The sequence below is a fragment of the Panthera tigris genome, chromosome A2, assembly GCF_018350195.1.
Source record: "Panthera tigris isolate Pti1 chromosome A2, P.tigris_Pti1_mat1.1, whole genome shotgun sequence".
NCBI lineage: Eukaryota > Metazoa > Chordata > Mammalia > Carnivora > Felidae > Panthera > Panthera tigris.
Window position 1 is genome coordinate 101,467,694 of NC_056661.1, and position 19,241 is coordinate 101,486,934.

General features: G+C 35.3%; 1 protein-coding gene across 2 annotated transcripts in view; it reads left to right on the forward strand.

The window, feature by feature from the left end:
- Positions 1–19,241, forward strand: part of NXPH1 (neurexophilin 1) — a 627,612-nt gene that overhangs the window by 507,062 nt on the left and 101,309 nt on the right. Inside the window, exons 7-8 of one of the 2 annotated variants that reach the window (XR_006211339.1) lie at positions 10,464–10,544; positions 12,582–12,654. The exons of the other annotated variant lie outside the window; for it this stretch is intronic. The gene's annotated coding sequence lies outside the window, so the exon portion shown is untranslated. Of the gene's footprint in view, positions 1–10,463; positions 10,545–12,581; positions 12,655–19,241 lie in introns of those variants that run through there. 2 annotated transcript variants of the gene reach the window in all.

Below are 19,241 nucleotides of genomic sequence, written 5' to 3' on the forward strand. Positions count from 1 at the left end.
AGGAAAAAAGATAAACTTGAGTTCAGCATATCATCCAGTGCATAAATACTTGTTGAATTGAAATATTCAGCAGAAAAGCAAGGCTGGTTTGGTGGTAAAACTTAGCTCCCAGAAGGAATTTGAGTCCATCATTTTGAGGAAGATCTTCTCTATTACAGTAAATATTAAGATAGTTTTGCTTATTCAGCATAGTATATACAACGTTAACCAACCGTTTTGCTTCAATACACTTATTCTTATTAAAGCTCCGATTATTGTGTAGAGCCATTTTTTGATTAATGTTGCTATTTCTGTTTGATAGCTTTGCCTCAAGGTTATAACTGTTTTGTGAAACATAATGCAGTTTAAGCTTGTTAGATCGATCAATTCTCATATCAGATAGTCATAAACATTTACAAACATCTTTTAATCTAAACGTTACATGATATATTTCAGAGCCTCTTTAGTGCAACTCGTACTAACCAGCCATCCATGTGTCTGAAACTGTTTATTTTTATAAACATATTTGAATATGAAAAATGATACAAAAGCATATAGGATGTTGAAAAACTTACATGGTGGATGGATTAGTGTGTTACTGAATTCTATATAAGGCCTTGCGTGGGTTTTAAGAAGACAAAGTGCTGCATAGTAAACATTGTCAAACATTATATCAGGTACAATGTGTTATATAAAACGCATGACTTGGGGTTCAAAGATAAATATCAAGACAATCAAATGAAGACAATACAGTCATTTGCAGTCTATACGTATTTATAGAGTTAGTACGTCTTTGAACTTGAAAAGAGACCAGAGTTTAGGGAGGTACATTTTGGTGTCCAAGCAGCTAGACTTTTCAGGTGGATGATTTCCTTTGGCTCATGGCTGAGGAAGATGTCAGAAATCCAAAGGGGAGCTTTGAGCACGATTGATACTGGCTTATATAAATCAGTATAAATACCTTGCAATTAATGCAAAAATTGACTGATAAAAACAAAAATGTAGCCAAATATAAATGCCCGGCTACTCTTGCCTAGAAACTCTGTCAGTATATGCAGTACTTATTGTAGCATATTAATCAGATGAGTCAGATTGCCAATAAATAAAGCATTACCATATTTCACAAAGGATATAAAAGATGGATCTAAGACTTTACATTCTCCAGAAAGGAAAATCAAGACAAAAATTTAATATGCTGGGTGTATAACACTCTGTTGACTTGGAGGAATCAGTATCATTATTAATTTCTGTCAGTATCCCATGGTTTAACTGCTAGTATATGTTAGAAAGCAAGAAAAAGAGACTCTTTTGTAAGATCCACATGACTTGACGGAACAGTATTCATGTTGAATCTGTGGATTTTCTAAAAATTTTTAAATATATCTATTTTTGAGAGAGAAAGACAGAGCACGATCTGGGGAGGGGCATAGAGAGAGGGATACAGAATCTGAAGCAGGCTCCAAGCTATTTACACAGCCTGATGCAAGCCTTGAACTCATGAACTGCTAGATCATGACCTGAGCTAGAATCAGATGCTTAACCACCTGCGCCACCCAGGCACCCCTGATTCTGTTGATTTTGAGTACTACTGGCTACTTCCTCACACAAAGGTGATTTTGAAAATGTCAGGACTGGGCAACACAAAAAAATTCAGTAAGGGGCTCAATAGTGATTGTGTCTTAGACCAATCAGAACTCTATGATCTTATCTATAATACACAAAATGATACTCTTCGGAGAAAGAGAAGCTGACATAGTATGTAGCTTAACTGGAATGAGGAGAATCTTGCAGCTCCATATTTGATAATCATCCCTTTGTATGAAATGAAGTTCCCAGTCAGAAAAAAACTAACAATTTATTCTCATAACGTCCAATAGTAGAAAATGTAACAAAGCAGTAGACATATTATAGTAGTTTTCTTAATTCTTACACCACTTGAACTATCTATGGCACTTTCCTTGGGATATTTCACATGTAATAAGTTTGGTATGATTAAAGGTAAGGAGACACAGGCCATACTAAGTATGGATATTGTTATTTTGTCACTCTTTACTTGTGTATATATGTATACACACACCTAAATTATTCATATTTCTTTTCATATTTATGAACACATATATTGTATAGAGTTATATTGCCTTAAATGCTGACAATGTCTAAAGCAATGATAAAAATGCAAAAACTTTTTGAAATAATTTTGTGTTTTATTTCCAAAATGAAGTACTATTTTAAGCAGAAGATTATATAAGAATCTAATATATTTTAATAGTTTAAGCTAAAAACATGATTTAACATATTTTACATTGGAATGTGTGATTGACCAAAGATTTTCCAGTGGCAGTGAGAGTCTTGGCCTGAATTTTGAGTTCTAATCCTAAATAGACCATTACCTTGTTGGATGACCATTACAAATGATTTCAAATCTTAACTAAATTATTTAGAGAATAGTAATTCTTGCTTCTCTCTCCTGCATCATTAATTTTCCATCAAAATGATTACTCACATTAGTAATGACACATTCTGTTATTGTTTATAAACAATTGTTTATTGTTTATAAACAATAAAATTGCAACAGTGTTTTCCAGATTGTATTTTTTTTCTTCCACCTGATACTCCATTACAATACTTTCCTTAATTGAAGTGTACTCTGACCATTTATCTATGTGCTCTTCAGTTCTTTTCTTCCTATTCATTCTTAAACCTGTTTATCTGCCTTTCTCTCCATTCAGTCACGGAAATTACTGCTGTCAAGGTTCCAATGACTTACATTGTAAAATGGAATGGTTAATTCTCAATTCATATTTCACTTGACCTATGAGTTACATTTGACATGCCTGATCATTCATTTGTCCTTGAAACCATTCCTCCCAACTTGGATTTCCATCTCCTTTTAGTTTTTCTTCTATCTTGTCACCTTTTTTCCAGACTCCATTACTTAGTATTCCTTTCTATTCAACCCCTAGATGTTGAAAAGCATGGTCTTACAGCACATCCTCTATTTATTTTAGATTCATAGCTTTATTTTTTTTTAATATGAAATTTATTGTCAGATTGGTTTCCATACAACACCCAATGCTCATCCCAACAGGTGCCCTCCTCAATGCCCATCACCCACCCTCCCCTCCCTCCCACCCCCCCCCCCCCATCAACCCTCAGTTTGTTCTCAGTTTTTAAGAGTCTCTTATGCTTTGGCTCTCTTCCACTCTAACCTCTTTTTTTTTTTTCCTTCCCCTCCCCCATGGGTTTCTGTTAAGTTTCTCAGGATCCACATAAGAGTGAAACCATATGGTATCTGTCTTTCTCTGTATGGCTTATTTCACTTAGCATAACACTCTCCAGTTCCATCCATGTTGCTACAAAGGGCCATATTTCATTCTTTCTCATTCCCAAGTAGTATTCCATTGTGTATATAAACCACAATTTCTTTATCTATTCATCAGTTGATGGACATTCATAGCTTTAAATATCACGGTATTAGTCAAAATCAAAGGAAGATACAGAACCACATAGTAATTTGAATAGAGAAAATTGAATGTAATAATTATGCGTAAACAGGATTGCCTACTAAGGGGAAAGGAGAGTCTAAAGCACTTCGGAATGCAAATATAAAGAGTAGCAACTATTTATATGGCTAAGGCAGAACACCCACAACAGAAACAAACATGGAAAAGGACTTCTTTCCCCCAGGAAGTGGTCTAGATTTTTTTGGATAGATAATGGCCATGGCCAACGGGATGGTACACAAGTCACTGAGATACTGCACCATGGAACTCACTGGAAAACTGCCTGTGGGGAGCCAACTCCTGGAGTTTCAAGAAAACTGCCCATGGAGAGGTGCTGCATGCCCCTGATTGCCTCACTATGCCAAAAGGTGCACATTCCCAGGAAGAAGAGAAACTCCCCTCCAGTGTCTCTCTGAAATCTACTGAGGAAACATTTCCTTGTACCAGCCAGCAAGGAGCAAATATGCTAGTATCATATGTAGGATAAAAAACAGTGAATGTGAAGCCAAGGTAATAGATTCCATAACTGACATAACTGATATATTTACCTTATTTATTTTATATTAATGTCTATATATCTCCATATATCTCCATATCTATAAAATAAATATTTATATATATACATCTGTCTTCTCCCTAAGTTCCAGGCTACTATATCCAATTGCCTACTTGACATCTTCATTTGAAGGTTTAATTGACGTCTCAAACATAGCATGGACTTTATTTCTATTTCCCTTAAACCTTAAACTTACTTTATCCATAGTCTTTCCTACCTTAAATGACAACAACTCCATATTCCCAACTAGTGAGTTCAAAAACTTTGGAATCATTTTTAAATACTCTATTTCTTGCTTTTAAAATCCAATCTGTTAATATATCATATTGACTTCATATTTAGACATTTCCAAATTTCATTGTATCTCACTTTAATCAACACTGCTACCAGTATGGATGTCATGAGTATTATCTTTGATCCATTTATTTCATTGCCATCCTAACTTGTTTCTCTACTTCTGTTCTTGCTTCTCTAACATCTATTTCCAACACAATGGCTACAATGAATCTTTTAAAAATAAGTCAGGCCATGCCACTTCCCTGTTCAAAGCCATTCAATATTTTTCCATCTTACAAAAAGCTAATGTCCTAAACATGGCCTATATGACCCAACAAAATGATTTCACTGGAGGCATAATGATTATTTTACTCTCCCTCAAACATTCCAAATTTGAATCCACCTCAGGACCTTTGCACTTACTCCCCTTGTAGTATTTAATTAAATATCACTATATCTGGCCATATTAAGTAAAATATCAGTCTGCTTCACTGACCCTCTATTCACTGCCCTTCTCTACCTTTCTATCTTAGCTCTTGCCATATGAATTATCATCTAAAATACTATAATTTCTTTCTTTATTTTATTATTTTTCTACCTCTGACACTAGGATTTGCATTCCATGAAGGCAAATTTTTTTGTTTGTATTATTCATTGTTGTGTGATCAATGCCTGTCCCAAAGGAAACATTCAACAAATATTTATGGAATTAATAATTAAAAATAGATGAATTAATAAGTAGATGATTATTTGGTAACACGTTAGAAACAAAATGATAACATTTATGTTACACCAAAGCAATATTTAAGTCAGAAAAGATGTCTATTGAATATAATTTAAAATTTTTCTTTCATAGGGGCTATTGTATTGTTCAGTTGGGTTCAACCTCTGGCCCTTGATTTCAGCTCAGGTCAGTTTAGGTTGCGGTCAGTGCAGATCCTGCTTGGGATTCTCTGTCTCCCTCTCCCTCTGCCCTTCCCCTGCTTGCACACTCGTGCTCTCCTTCTCTCAAGATAAATAATAAATGAACTTTATTTTAGTTATTTAAGTTTATTTATTTTGAGAAAGAAAATGAGAGCAGGGGAGGGGCAGAGAGACAGAGGGAGAGAGAGAGAATCCCAACCAGGCTCTGTACCAGTAGTGCTGAGCCCCATGCAGGGCTCGACCTCACAAACTGTGAACTATCACCTGGCCAAAATCGAGTTGAACGTTTAAGAGTTGAGCGCCACCCAGACACCCCAATAATAAATAAACTTAAAATTTTTCCTCTCATAAAATGGAATTAATATTTTATTAGGTTTAAATATGTTACCTTTTCTTCCTCCCTTAACCCAATATAAGTACATATAGAGAGAATTCTAAATTTTGATGCTGTGTATTATTGTAACGTACGACACCTTTTTCCAGAACTATTTTTCTTTCTCTCTGTTTCTGGCCAACCTCAATGTCAAATAAATCATATTCATGAATAAACAGATGCTTTACAGTACAGAAACAACTATTTGTGTGTCTCTTTAATAACTTTTTAAAAAAATAGAACGTGATATATATAGGTATAACCATCATGCTTATTGCATTGATTATAGGAGGTGATTTAATAAATTTGTTATAAAGTATGCATAAAAAACATAAATGTGGTATTGCTTCATATATTGTGTAATAAAATAAAAAATTTTAATTTATCATAATTCTATTCACCTTTATTTTAGGTTAACTTTTTGTACAATGATTTAGATGCCACAGGTCTTTAATTTTTTAGTGTTTATTTATTTTTGAGAGAGAGAGAGAGAGAGACAGAGTGTGAGCCTGGGAGGGGCAGAGAGAAAGGGAGACAAATAATCTGAAGCAGTCTGCAAGCTCTGAGCTGTCAGCACAGAGTCCAGTGTAGGGCTCGAACTCACAAACTATGACATTATGACCTGAGCCAAAGTTGGACGCTCAACGGACTGAGTCACTCAGGAGCCCTGCCACAGATCTTTTTAAACACAGAAATTAGAACTATTATGCCTTTCCCTCTTGACATGTTTCTTCAGAGAAAGCTAAGGAATTCAAGTCATTCCACTGACCATGCACCAATATTAATTATAGCACGAATGAAAATTGTAGTTGATGATGATGTTATTTTTCCACAGGGAATTATTTTATTTTATTTTAGTTATTTTAGTTTACTTGTTTATTTTGAGAGAGACAGACAGCAAAAGTGGGGTAGGGGCTGAGGAAGAGGGAGACAGAGAATCCCAAACAGGCTCTGCTAGCACAGAACCCGATGCTGGGCTCACACCCACGAACCGTGAAATCATGACCTGAGCCGAAACCAAGAGTTAGACATCTAATCAACTGAGTCCCCTAGGTGCCCCACTGTGAATAATTTTAAAATGTAATATCTAAAGCATCATTTAGTTCTATCATCATCTACCTCCTGAGATGACAGTCCATCCTACAGGTGTGTCTATTCACTTAGCAATACTGCAAAGAACCCATAGTTCTGTTAAATTACTCTCTTAGCTTTTACTGAGTTGGTACAACAGGAGGATTTCACACATCACTGGAAAGCCAAGGAAACTATTTCCAGATCATTATCACAAACTGAAGGATTGCTTACAAGATTGCTTGCTTAGCATTAATGTTATCTTCTTTGAGAGGGCTTCACTGACCAGCTTATTATCAATCTTACCAAAGCATACTTGATCAACCACCTTTCAGTGTTAACACTGTACGTAGTCCTCTTTTGATGCTTTTTATATTTTATATTAATTGCAACATAGCCTCTGCCTTATGGTTGCATAAAAATTATCACTGAATATATATGAGTATGAATATACATATGACTATATATATATGAATTAATGGGCATATTATTGAAACAAAACAAATTTTGTTTCAGTATTTTAAAATACCTCCCTAAAACATCTTAAGAGTTTTCATGTTTAAGTAGTTTTCAGTATTATAAGATGAAATTAATTAGGCTGTTTTACTTTCTTCTTACACTCTATCTTTTGTGTTACACCCAATACAAATATGTTGTGTCAAACTAAGAGTATGATTAATCTAAGTAGTAACCATATATCCGTGCTATCCATGTCTTTTAAAAGCAAGAGCTTGTTGTTAAATTAATTAGTAAAATTTCAGTTAATGTTATAAGATGCTTATCCAACAATGAGTTAGTCTTTATATATGTCTCACTGATTATAAATTTGCATTTTATCAAGCCTCAGGTATGTTTTTCTTCACCAAATAAGGTGTATTATGTCTGGTTCATGTCTACAAATTTATGGCCTGCATGGCCAATAGTGATTGGTAGAAAAGAGACAGTTAAATGCTAATTTAATTCATTAAAAAACAGTTTACTTGGATATTTAGTTCTAGAAATGGAAAAGTGGATTTTTATCAGACTATCCTAAAGACAAGAATTTTAATCTCTGGTAAATATATTAAAATGTACATTTGAAAACATCAAGAAGTAACTAAAGCGAACAGAAATTGGAGGGCATCTAGCTCTTGGAGTAAGGGAACACCACTGGGTGAAATATATGTTTATATGGCTTTCCCTCTGAGAGCTCCCAATTTTATATGCATGAGGCAGCTGGAGCTCAGGAAGAAAGCTTGAAGTCTCAGAATATGAAGTTCAGGACTGCAAAAGCAGGTATCAATTAAGAGAGTAATTTGGAAGGAGGAAGTATTCCCAGAGGGGGAGCCCAAACATCTGTGACATTCTTTCTTCAAATCCTACACACATCCAGAGGGGACTCTAAAAGTCCAAGGGAAAAACAACAGCTGAACTTTGAAAAGTTAAGTATGAATTTGACAATCTTCCACTACAAGGTATATAGAAGGTGCAGTTGGAATTCTTCCATAGATGAAGTATTTGGTAATAAATACTGTGGGTTTTATGTTGAAACTCAAGAATGGCCTCAACTTTAGAATTAGTGACTAAATTTCAGGACTAAAAGTTTTGCCCCAAAATAAGACTAAAAACAAAACAGATGCATTGTGTTTTTTTTTTAAGCTAAAAAAAATGTTTTATTATCCATAGTTGAGAGAGACGGAGACAGAGCATGAGCAGGGGAGGGGCAAAGAGAGAGAGAGAGGGAGAGGGAGACACAGAACTTGAAGAAGGCTCCACCCTGTCAACACAGAGACTGATAGCGCTCAAACCCCAGAACCATGAGATCATGACCTGAGTCGAAGTCGGGTGCTTAACTGACTGAGCCACCTAGGTGCCCCAAAACAGATGCATTATAAAAAAGTCTAAAGGCAAGATGAGTCATTCATTGAACTGGTTATGAGAAGAAAATTTTTGCACTTTAGAAGAAGAATCCAAAGCCCCTATAATGTTTGATCTATAGTGTCTATTATATGATAGAAAATATGAAACAAACCAATATGCTATTAAAAGATATGGGATAGAACGACTCAAGGTCAAGGGAAAAGTAGTCAACAGAATCAGACCATAAGATAACTCAAATGATGGAAGTAGCATACAAGAACTTCAAAGTAGATGTATATAACTATGCCTGAAGATTTAAAGGAAATGATAGTTATAATGAGTAAATATATAGGTCATATCAGAGGAATAGAAACTATAAACATGGAAATTTTAAAACCCCAAACTGTAATTTATGAAATATAAAGATTAATAAGTAAGCTTCACAATGAATTTAAAATTACAAAAAGTGGCCTAGTGAATACAAGGACAGATTGATATTGTCCAATTGGAAAATTGTCCAGTCATAAAAATGTAAGTATAAATGAATAAAATTAGAAAAAAACAACAACACAGAATTCCAGTGACTTATGTGGTAGTATCAAGCAATATAGAATATATACGATTGGAGTTGTAGACAAATATCGTTGTGCAATAAGGCACAACAATTTTGGAAGAAATAATGGTTGAAAGTTTCTGAATTTTTATGAAAAACATCAACACATAGAATTGAGGATATTAGTAAAAAGCAAGCATGATAAATACAAAGAAAAGAAAAAAAACCTAGGTCAGGATTTTATACTTAGCAAAAAACAATTGTCAAAACTGAAGGGAAAATAAAAACTATTTCAGAAAAACAAAAGTGAAGAGAATTTTTCATCAGTAAACATGAAGTATAAGAAATGCTGAAAGAAGTCTTCTAGGCTGAAGGGAAATGATACAAGATAAAAATTTAGATTTACAGAAAGGTATTTAACATAATTGGTAAATATATGAGTAAATATGAGAGAATATCTTTTCTTACTTCTCTTACTTAAAACACAACTGAGCAGAAGATGATTATTTTTATGTTTATGATATGTGTATAATTAAAATATATGATTTAGTAACACATGGAATGAGTCTGGGTGCTGTAAATAAAGTTCGCCACTCTGAAGTTCTTAGGTTTTGTGTGAAATGATACAACAATAATTCTAAGTGGCTAATTTGAAGATGCACATTTAACCCTTAGCTTTAAATAATACAAAGAGGTGTGGAGAAAAAGCTAATAGAGAAATTTAAATAGAATGTCAAAAGATGCTCAGTTAACCCAAAAGAAATCAGGAAAAGAGAAAGAAAAAAGACAGGTGGTGTAATTAGAAGAAAAATAACAAAATGGTGAACCTAAACATAACCACATTTATAATTATATCAAATGTCAATGGACTAAATAAATATTTTAATTAAAAAACAAAGACTGTTGGAGTAGATCAGAAGTTGGCAAACTTTAGCCCATGGATTAACAACCTGTTTTGGTAAATAAAGTTCTTTTTGGAACACCGTTACATCCATTAACTTACACATTATCTTTGGCTATTTTTGCATTATAATCGCAAACTTGAGTATTTGTAACTTATGGCTCTTAAGAAGCCTAAAACATTAGATATGTGACCCTTTAGGAAGATATTTGACAATCCATGGAGTATATACAATACTGCTTGGCTATTTCTTATAAATTGGAACATATACCTACCCTATATATTGAATTGTTAACTCAAGAGCAATATAAACTTGTATCCACAAGAGAGTTGCATAAAATATGAATAGCAGTGTTACCCATGGTAGTCCTTAACTGGAAACACTTCAAATGTCCATCAAGTAAAGAATGGAGAAGCAGATTATGTTATATAATGAAATGCAGTGCACTGATGGAAAGAATGATGAATCCACTATGGTTGAATTTCAGCAACACCGTGGTGAATAAGAGAATCCACAGGGGGGAAAAGTGCTTACCGAATGAATCCACTTATATGAAGTTCAAAAACAAGTAAGATTAATCTATGTCTTATAGAATCAGAGCAGTGTTTATCTATCTATCTATCTATCTATCTATCTATTTAGTGATTGGGGATTGGTTGGAAGGAAGTGTAAGGGAATTTTCTATGGTAATGGAAATATTACATATTTTATTTTATTTTTATTTATTTGAAATATTATGCATTTTAATTAGGTGGAAGTTATAGCAGTATATGCACATATCAAAACTCAAGGAGTAATATATTTAAAACCTATATATTTGAGCTTAAATAATTTTTCTCAATCAAAAAAATAGAAAAATACACCTCAAAAACAAAGGGAAAATATTTTGTTCCTGAAATTCTAAATACATATTACTTTTGACCATTCAATATTTTTTTTCATCTAGTAAAATGTAATCTTGTTTTGAATACTAGTCTATAAAGGAGATGATGAATTATCCTTCAGCAAGTGACCTGAATTATTTTTTTTCTTATTTTTTAAAAAGTATTTTGTCTTTAATAGTTGCATTTACTGACTTCCTAATAATATAGATTGATTAAGGCTGTTCTATCTCATTCATCTGTTGGTCTGTTTCATTGAATCCAGCTTGTTTTTTTTTTTTTTTTCTCACAATATACATAAACTGTTGAGCTTTCAGAACAACCTTTCAGGATGTACATTGATTCCATTACCAAGCATGTATTTGATCTTTGTCTCCAGATTTCTACAATAGCCTTGGAATTTTTTTTTTTTTAGTTTGAACATTTGTGAGTAATTGTAGGATGATATGAACTTTATAAAATTTAATGACATCTGTAATAGCAAGCGCTAATAAGACTTAACATTAAAGTATTACAGTGATGTACTGTGAAAAAAACAATAATTACTATTATAATAGAAGGTTGGGGAATTATTTGAATTAAATCAATGAGGAAAGTGAAAAAAAATATCTAAAAGTATCTGTGTGAGAGAGAAAAAGATCATATATTTGGATATGAAAGTAATTTTTTTTGTATTAAGGATTTCCCGAAAGCCAGGTTTGCCAAAATGTCAAATTAAAAGCAATGCCATAAAAGAGGGATTTGTGAAAATTCCTGGATTATGTGAAAATGACTCTTAAATCTCAGTATGTCTATCCAATTCAAACCGTACTGCACTTTACTTTCTACCAGTGATAGTGACTGAATAACTGTGGGTCATGTGTATAAGAGGGTATATGCAAACAGTCATTTGCCTACTGCACCTTAACTTTATATGTACTGCTGATCAAACTAGTTCTAGTTCTAAGATAAACACATCAGGAAAGAAGTAGGGCTGGCAGGTGGGGGAATGTGGACCTGGCAAATTCCCTACATAACTGGCTCAGTGTATACATTTGCTGTTCTCCTTTATGATTACATGCAGCTCTACACTATAAAAAGAAAAGCAGCCTACTGTTTAAAATGCATTTAGGGGACTATGAAGGTCACAACTGAAGTGTGAATTTATTTTAGTTGGTTTGAGTTTCAATTCTAATGCTTTTACTCTACTGTGTAAAACCTCTCTCTCTTGCTGTTTTGAAAATTACACTTGTCCAGAGAAAGGTCTCATTTAATTCAATATTACTTTACTTTTATATATATAGTCTTTCTTTAAAATCATGTTCCAAAAGGCTGAGTTAAATAATACGGCTTGAAAGTGAAAATTAAAAAGTAAAGTCAGGGAGAGAAAAAGCAAGTGTCCACCAAGACAGTGAAACATTAAGATGGATAATTTTAATATCATTATCCTCAAAGCCACAGCTTTGGAGGAATCTTACTGTTGAGTCAACTTAGGAAGATACATAGCTAAAAATTTTCCTCTTATTGGTATAGACTGTCTATTCTTTTATTTACACTTTCAGGGCCCTTCTCTAGTATTGCCATATTTAGTAAATAAAAATACATAATACCAAGTTAAATTTGAATTTCAGATATACACTAGATGTTTGTTTTGTATAACTATGTCACATGTAATATTTGAGACATACTTATCCTTAGAAATATATCAATTTAATTTAACCTTGTGTTCTGTATTTTATTGACAGCCTTTTTTCTTATATTCAAATACCGAGGAGAAAACAAAATGATGGTTTCTGGGGATCAATGTCTTGAAGAGAGACCAGTGTGAAGTTTTGCTTAAGATCCTGGCCTTAAATATAACTTAAGCTATCTTTATGATTTGGCAAAGTGACTATGTATTAGAGGGCAATTATAGCTTTACATTCAGAACTTTGTTTACATGGCGCATTATCTAGAGGGAGGTTGCAATGACAACCATGTTATTATGCATATTTGTTTTTAATTATCTCCCAAGATTCTAGGTACTTCCAATATCCATAGTTCCTGGATACTTATTCAACTTTTCTTGTGCAGACATTCACTTTCATTCTGCAGATTTCAGACTCCTCATCCAGCCACAAGCTTCAGTTCCAGAACTTTTAACCACTTTAAAACCCTATTTGTCCTTTCATGAGACACAAAAACATCATTAACAGCAATATTGTTTTCTTTTCTATAAATCTACTTTTTCAGATTTTTTTAAATAAAAGGAGTCTCATTACCAATATATTTCACCAGATTAACAAAAAAAAAAAAAAAACACAACTATTCTCTTTAGCCACTCATCAGACTGAAATTGATGATAAGGTATCATAGTTTTTCAGGCTGATGATACTTTTCACTTTCATATGGGGTGATTAATTCAATAGAGAATGTACTCCCTTAACAAGTAGGCTTATCATCCAAGACAGATTTAGCCATCCTATTAGGGGATTAATGGTACTCTGAATATATCAGGAACTCAAAATGCAAACCTTTCTCTTGAATATTTTATCTACTCTTGATAAACCCTACTTAATTCTACCATATCCTATACACTTTATTTACCTTACAGCAGGATTTAATCTCTAAATATATTACAACATTTTATCTTGTGAATTTATTTACCATTGAGAAGGACCAAAACAATATGTATGGTAATGACATTTAGAAAAACTGATACTTCCCAAAACCTAGTGTCAGCTCACAGAAAGCTGTGGAGAAGAAAAACTCTGAACCCCACTGAATACAATTAATACAATCAGAAGCTTTATAATTAAGAGTAAGAGAATGAATACATGTGTAATCATCCTTAATATTGGTGTCTGGCAAGCAAGCTTTTCAGGATTCATTAAAGAGTTTCACTGATACTCTGTAATAGGATGTGAATAATAGGATTAATATAGCTATGGGCAGTGTTAGGTCAGCTGGCAATAGATCAATCCAAAAAGCAGAGCATATTAAAAGGATTATAGATTAGCAATTAGATGGCTTCACAAACAAGGAATAGTTTCTTGAGCATCTCTAAAGGTTAAGAGAGATAGAATGTCAATTTTTTTCAGTTTATAATCCAGTAGTGCCTAAAGATGAAAGAAGAGATGGGATTTAGGCTATGATCACAATTGACATAATCAAACCAAACCATCCTTTAGTATCAGCATCTGGATTTCAAAGGAAGCAGATCTTACTATAAAGTGAAGGGAACACTGGTGATATAATAAGGAAATAGTTCAAAGGACAAAGGTTTAGGCATTGGGATTCTGAGAGAAATGTCGTAGTCAGTTATTCAGATCTTATATTCAGCATTAAGCTTCCAAGCATTTGTGAGATCCCATGGTATATGTAAGTGAATTCTCAGTTTCTGTAGATGAAAATCAATGCTGTGCATTATGACTATCACATTTTATTGAAATTTCAGCTTGACACATACTTTAAATTTATCAGTAATGTATAGTTATCTGAGTTCCTGTCTGTTTTATTGTTTTCTACTGAGATATTTCCAAGTGGTGGTATTATACTGCTTTTGATTATACGATCTATAAAGAAAGTATCATGGAAGAACCTGCTGATATTTAGGATTTTACTTTTGATGATTTGTAAGTTCATGACTAAGGAATTTGTATCAAGAAGCCGCTATAACTAAACTGTTTCCAGAAAACAGGTTTTTTTTAATGCTTTCATAAGATAATATAAAAATGCTACTTACTATTCAGGAGTATAGAGTCCGTACCACTATTTATTTGGTGAAGCAATAAGTGTGAAAACCTGCAAAATAGACCTGCCATATCACATTACATGAGAATATGTGGAATGGGCCTTAGATATCTGCTGTGTTAACCCTGTTATTCCAACCTTCAACTTTCTGCAACCTTTGACCTTCTTAATTGGGTGGTTTGGCCCAATGAAATGTTTAGTGTTTAAGAGCGAAGTGTATACAGTGGTGCTTTCTTCATACGTCAGCGTCTTCATAACCTCTGAGCTCACTCACCAATTTCAGTTGGAATTGAGCTCACACATTTCCTTGCGTTGCTGGCTCATATGTTTAGGTGCACGGTGTTTATGTCTCATTTACTACATGTAATTGGTAAAAGAATGCAACCCATGGCTAAATCAGGGCAATATAAGAGCTTTTAGTCTTGGAGTCCTATTTCAAATTCACTTGCCAATTAATAAAAATATGTTGAGTTAACCTTTGTCAAAACTGGCATGTTTTGTCTTGTTCAGTGATGCTAGTATAAACCTTATGTTAGACAATTATCTGAGAATTAGCTGCTCATTTTGGAAGCATGCATTTTCAGGCTTTGGTGGAGTTGTGGTATAAGGAATTTTACTAAGATAATGTTCGGCTTTCCAAAAAGAGAGAAGAGTGATTATGGACTTATTTGACTCAAAATGTTCAGCTCTAATTCCCATATGTGTAATGTTAAATATCTGCCATCTAGGGACTTCTCTGATACTTTATTTTTGTATAAACATCAAAATGGGGCTCTGTCATGCTATAATGCCTAGAAATAATAAGTAAATGGATGAATGAACAAAAAGCCAAACCTCAATATGATTTATAACTATCTGTTATAATATCACTTAAAAAGGATTAGGTATTTTAAAATTTGGAAATTATTATGGGGATGGTATGATTTAAATAATAGTCATATTTGCAGATGTGGAATACATGTTTTCGAGCTCAGAAGAAATCTAAAACTACAGGCAGTCATACTTCAGGCAGTTGGTGAGGGAAGGGGCTTGCCCACATGACTGTCAGCAAGGAGAGCAAGGCCACATGTGGACAGTGCCAAATTGGAAGTCAGATTTTTGAATGCTAGGCATGAGTTTGCTATTAAACTGCTTTTTAATCAGACAAAAACTTTTGTGTATAAAAATATCAGGTAAGGTAGTGTGGTCTATATTTACAAAGTACACTAGGGCTTATATTTTAAATAAGAGTAATCTTATTTTTTTCACAAAGAGTTTATGAAATATGAAAATAATCTGGGGGGATTCTAGGGAAGATGGCGGTGTAGGAGGACGCTGGGCTCACCGCGCATCCTGCTGATCACTTAGATTCCACCTACACCTGACTAAATAACCCAGAAAACCACCAGAAGACTAGCAGAATGGAGTCTCCAGAGCCAAGCGCAGATGAGAGGCCAACAGAAGAGGGTAGGAAGGGCGGAGAGGCGGTGCACGCTCCACAGACTGGCGGGAGGGAGCAGGGGTGGAGAGCGGCCCCCCGGCCAAGCAGAGCCCCCAAGTCTGGCTTGCAAAAGCGGAGGGGCCAGACAGAGTGTGTTCCGACAGTGAGCGGGACTTGACATCTGGAAGGTTATAAGCTAACAGCTCTGCCCAGAGAACAGGAGGGCTGGAGGACAACGGGAGGGAGAGTTGTTGAGCCCCGGACTACAGAGCTCAGCTTGGTGGGGAACAAAGGCGATCGCCAGCATCATCTCCCTCACCCATCCCCCAGCCAAAATCCCCAAGGGAACCGGTTCCTGCCAGGGAACTTGCTTGCTCTGCGCAAACACCCAACGCTGTGCTTCTGCGGATCCATTCCTCCGGTGCCGCAGGGCCCCTCCCAAAGCGGATCTCTGAAGGAAAAGAGGGCTGAGCCTGCCCCTCCCACCCCTGTGCACCTTGCCTATCCACCCCAGCTAATACGCCAGATCCCAAGCACCACAAGCCTGGCAGTGTGCAAGTAGCCCAGACGGGCCATGCCACCCCACGGTGAATCCCGCCCCTAGGAGAGGGGAAAAGAAGGCACACACCAGTCTGACTGTGGCCCCAGTGGTGGGCTGGGGGCAGACATCAGGTCTGGCCCCGCCCACCAACTCCGGTTATACACCACAGCACAGGGGAAGTGCCCTGCAGGTCCACACCACTCCAGGGACTATCCAAAATGACCAAACGGAAGAATTCCCCTCAAAACAATCTCCAGGAAATAACAGCAGCTAATGAACTGATCAAAAAGAATTTAAACAATATAACAGAAAGTGAATTTAGAATAATAGTCATAAAATTAATCGCTGGGCTTGAAAACAGTATAGAGGACAGCAGAGAATCTATTGCTACAGAGATCAAGGGACTAAGGAATAGTCAGGAGGAGCTGAAAAATGCTATAAACGAGAGGAGAGAATAGGTGAACTAGAAGATAAAATTATGGAAAAAGATGAAGCTGAGAAAAAGAGAGATAAAAAAATCCAGGAGTATGAGGGGAAAATTAGAGAACTAAGTGATGCACTAAAGAGAAATTATATACGCATAATTGGTATCCCAGAGGAGGAAGAGAGAGGGAAAGGTGCTGAAGGTGTACTTGAAGAAATAATAGCTGAGACCTTCCCTGATCTGGGGAAGGAAAAAGGCACTGATATCCAAGAGGCACAGAGAACTCCCTTCAGACGTAACTTGAATCAATCATCTGCACGACATATCATAGTGAAACTGGCAAAATACAAGGATAAAGCGAAAATTCTGAAAGCAGCAAAAGATAAACGTGCCCTAACATATAAAGGGAGAACTATAAGACTCGTGACCGATCTCTCTTCTGAAACTTGGCAGGCCAGAAAGGATTGGCAGGAGATCTTCAATGTGATGAACAGAAAAAAATATGCAGCCGAGAATCCTTTATCCAGCAAGTCCGCCATTTAGAATAGAAGGAGAGATAAAGGTCTTCCCAAACAAAGAAAAACTGAAGGAATTCGTCACCACTAAACCAGCCCTACAAGAGATCCTAAGGGGGATCCTGTGAGACAAAGTACCAGAGACATCGCTACAAGCATGAAACCTACGGACATCACAATGACTCTAAACCCATATCTTTCTATAATAACACTGAATGTAAATGGACTAAATGTGCCAACCAAACGACATAGGGTATCAGAATGGATAAAAAAACAAGACCCATCTATTTGCTGTCTACAAGAGACTCATTTTAGACCTGAGGACACCTTCAGATTGAGAGTGAGGGGATGGAGAACTATTTATCATGCTACTGGAAGCCAAAAGAAAGCTGGAGTAGCCATACTTAGACAAACTAGACTTTAAATTAAAGGCTGGAACAAGAGATGAAGAAGAGCATTATATAATAATTACAGGGTCTATCCATCAGGAAGAGCTAATAATTATAAATGTCTATGCGCCGAATACAGGAGCCCCCAAATATACAAAACAATTACTCACAAACATAAGCAACCTTATTGATAAAAATGTGGTAATTGCAGGGGACTTTAACACTCCACTTACAGAAATGGATAGATCATCTAGACACACGGTCAATAAAGAAACAAGGGCCCTGAATGATACATTGGATCAGATGGACTTGACAGATATATTTAGAACTCTGTATCCCAAAGCAACAGAATATACTTTCTTTTCAAGTGCACATGTAACCTTCTCCAAGATAGATCACATACTGCGTCACAAAACAGCTCTTCATAAGTATAAAAGAATTGAGATCATACCATGCATACTTTCAGACCACAATGCTATGAAGCTTGAAATCAACCACAGGAAAAAGTCTGAAAAACCTCCAAAAGCATGGAGGTTAAAGAACACCATACTAAAGAATGAATGGGTCAACCAGGCAATTAGAGAAGAAATTTAAAAGTATATGGAAACAAACGAAAATGAAAATACAACAATCCAGACGCTTTAGGATGCAGCAAAGGCAGTCCTGAGAGGAAAATACATTGCAATCCAGGCCTATCTCAAGAAACAAGAAAAATCCCCAATACAAAATCTAACAGCACACCTAAAGGAAATAGAAGCAGAACAGCAAAGGCAGCCTAAACCCAGCAGAAGAAGAGAAATAATAAAGATCAGAGCAGAAATAAACAATATAGAATCTGAAAATGACTGTAGAGCAGATCAACGAAACCAAGAGTTGGTTTTTTGAAAAAAATTAACAAAATTGATAAACTCTAGCCAGGCTTCTCAAAATGAAAAGGGAGATGACCCAAATAGATAAAATCATGAATGAAAATGGAATTATTACAACCAATCCCTCAGAGATACAAACAATTATCAGGGAATACTATGAAAAATTATATGCCAACAAATTGGACCACCTGGAAGAAATGGACAAATTCCTAAACACCCACACTCTTCCAAAACTCAATCAGGAGGAAATAGAAAGCTTGAACAGACCCATAACCAGCGAAGAAATTGAATCAGTTATCAAAAATCTCCCAACAAATAAGAGTCCAGGACCAGATGGCTTCCCAGGGGAGTTCTACCAGACGTTTAAAGCAGAGATAATACCTATCCTTCTCAAGCTCTTCCAAGAAATAGAAAGGGAAGGAAAACTTCCAGACTCATTCTATGAAGCCAGTATTACTTTGATTCCTAAACCAGACAGAGACCCAGTAAAAAAAGAGAACTATAGGCCAATATCC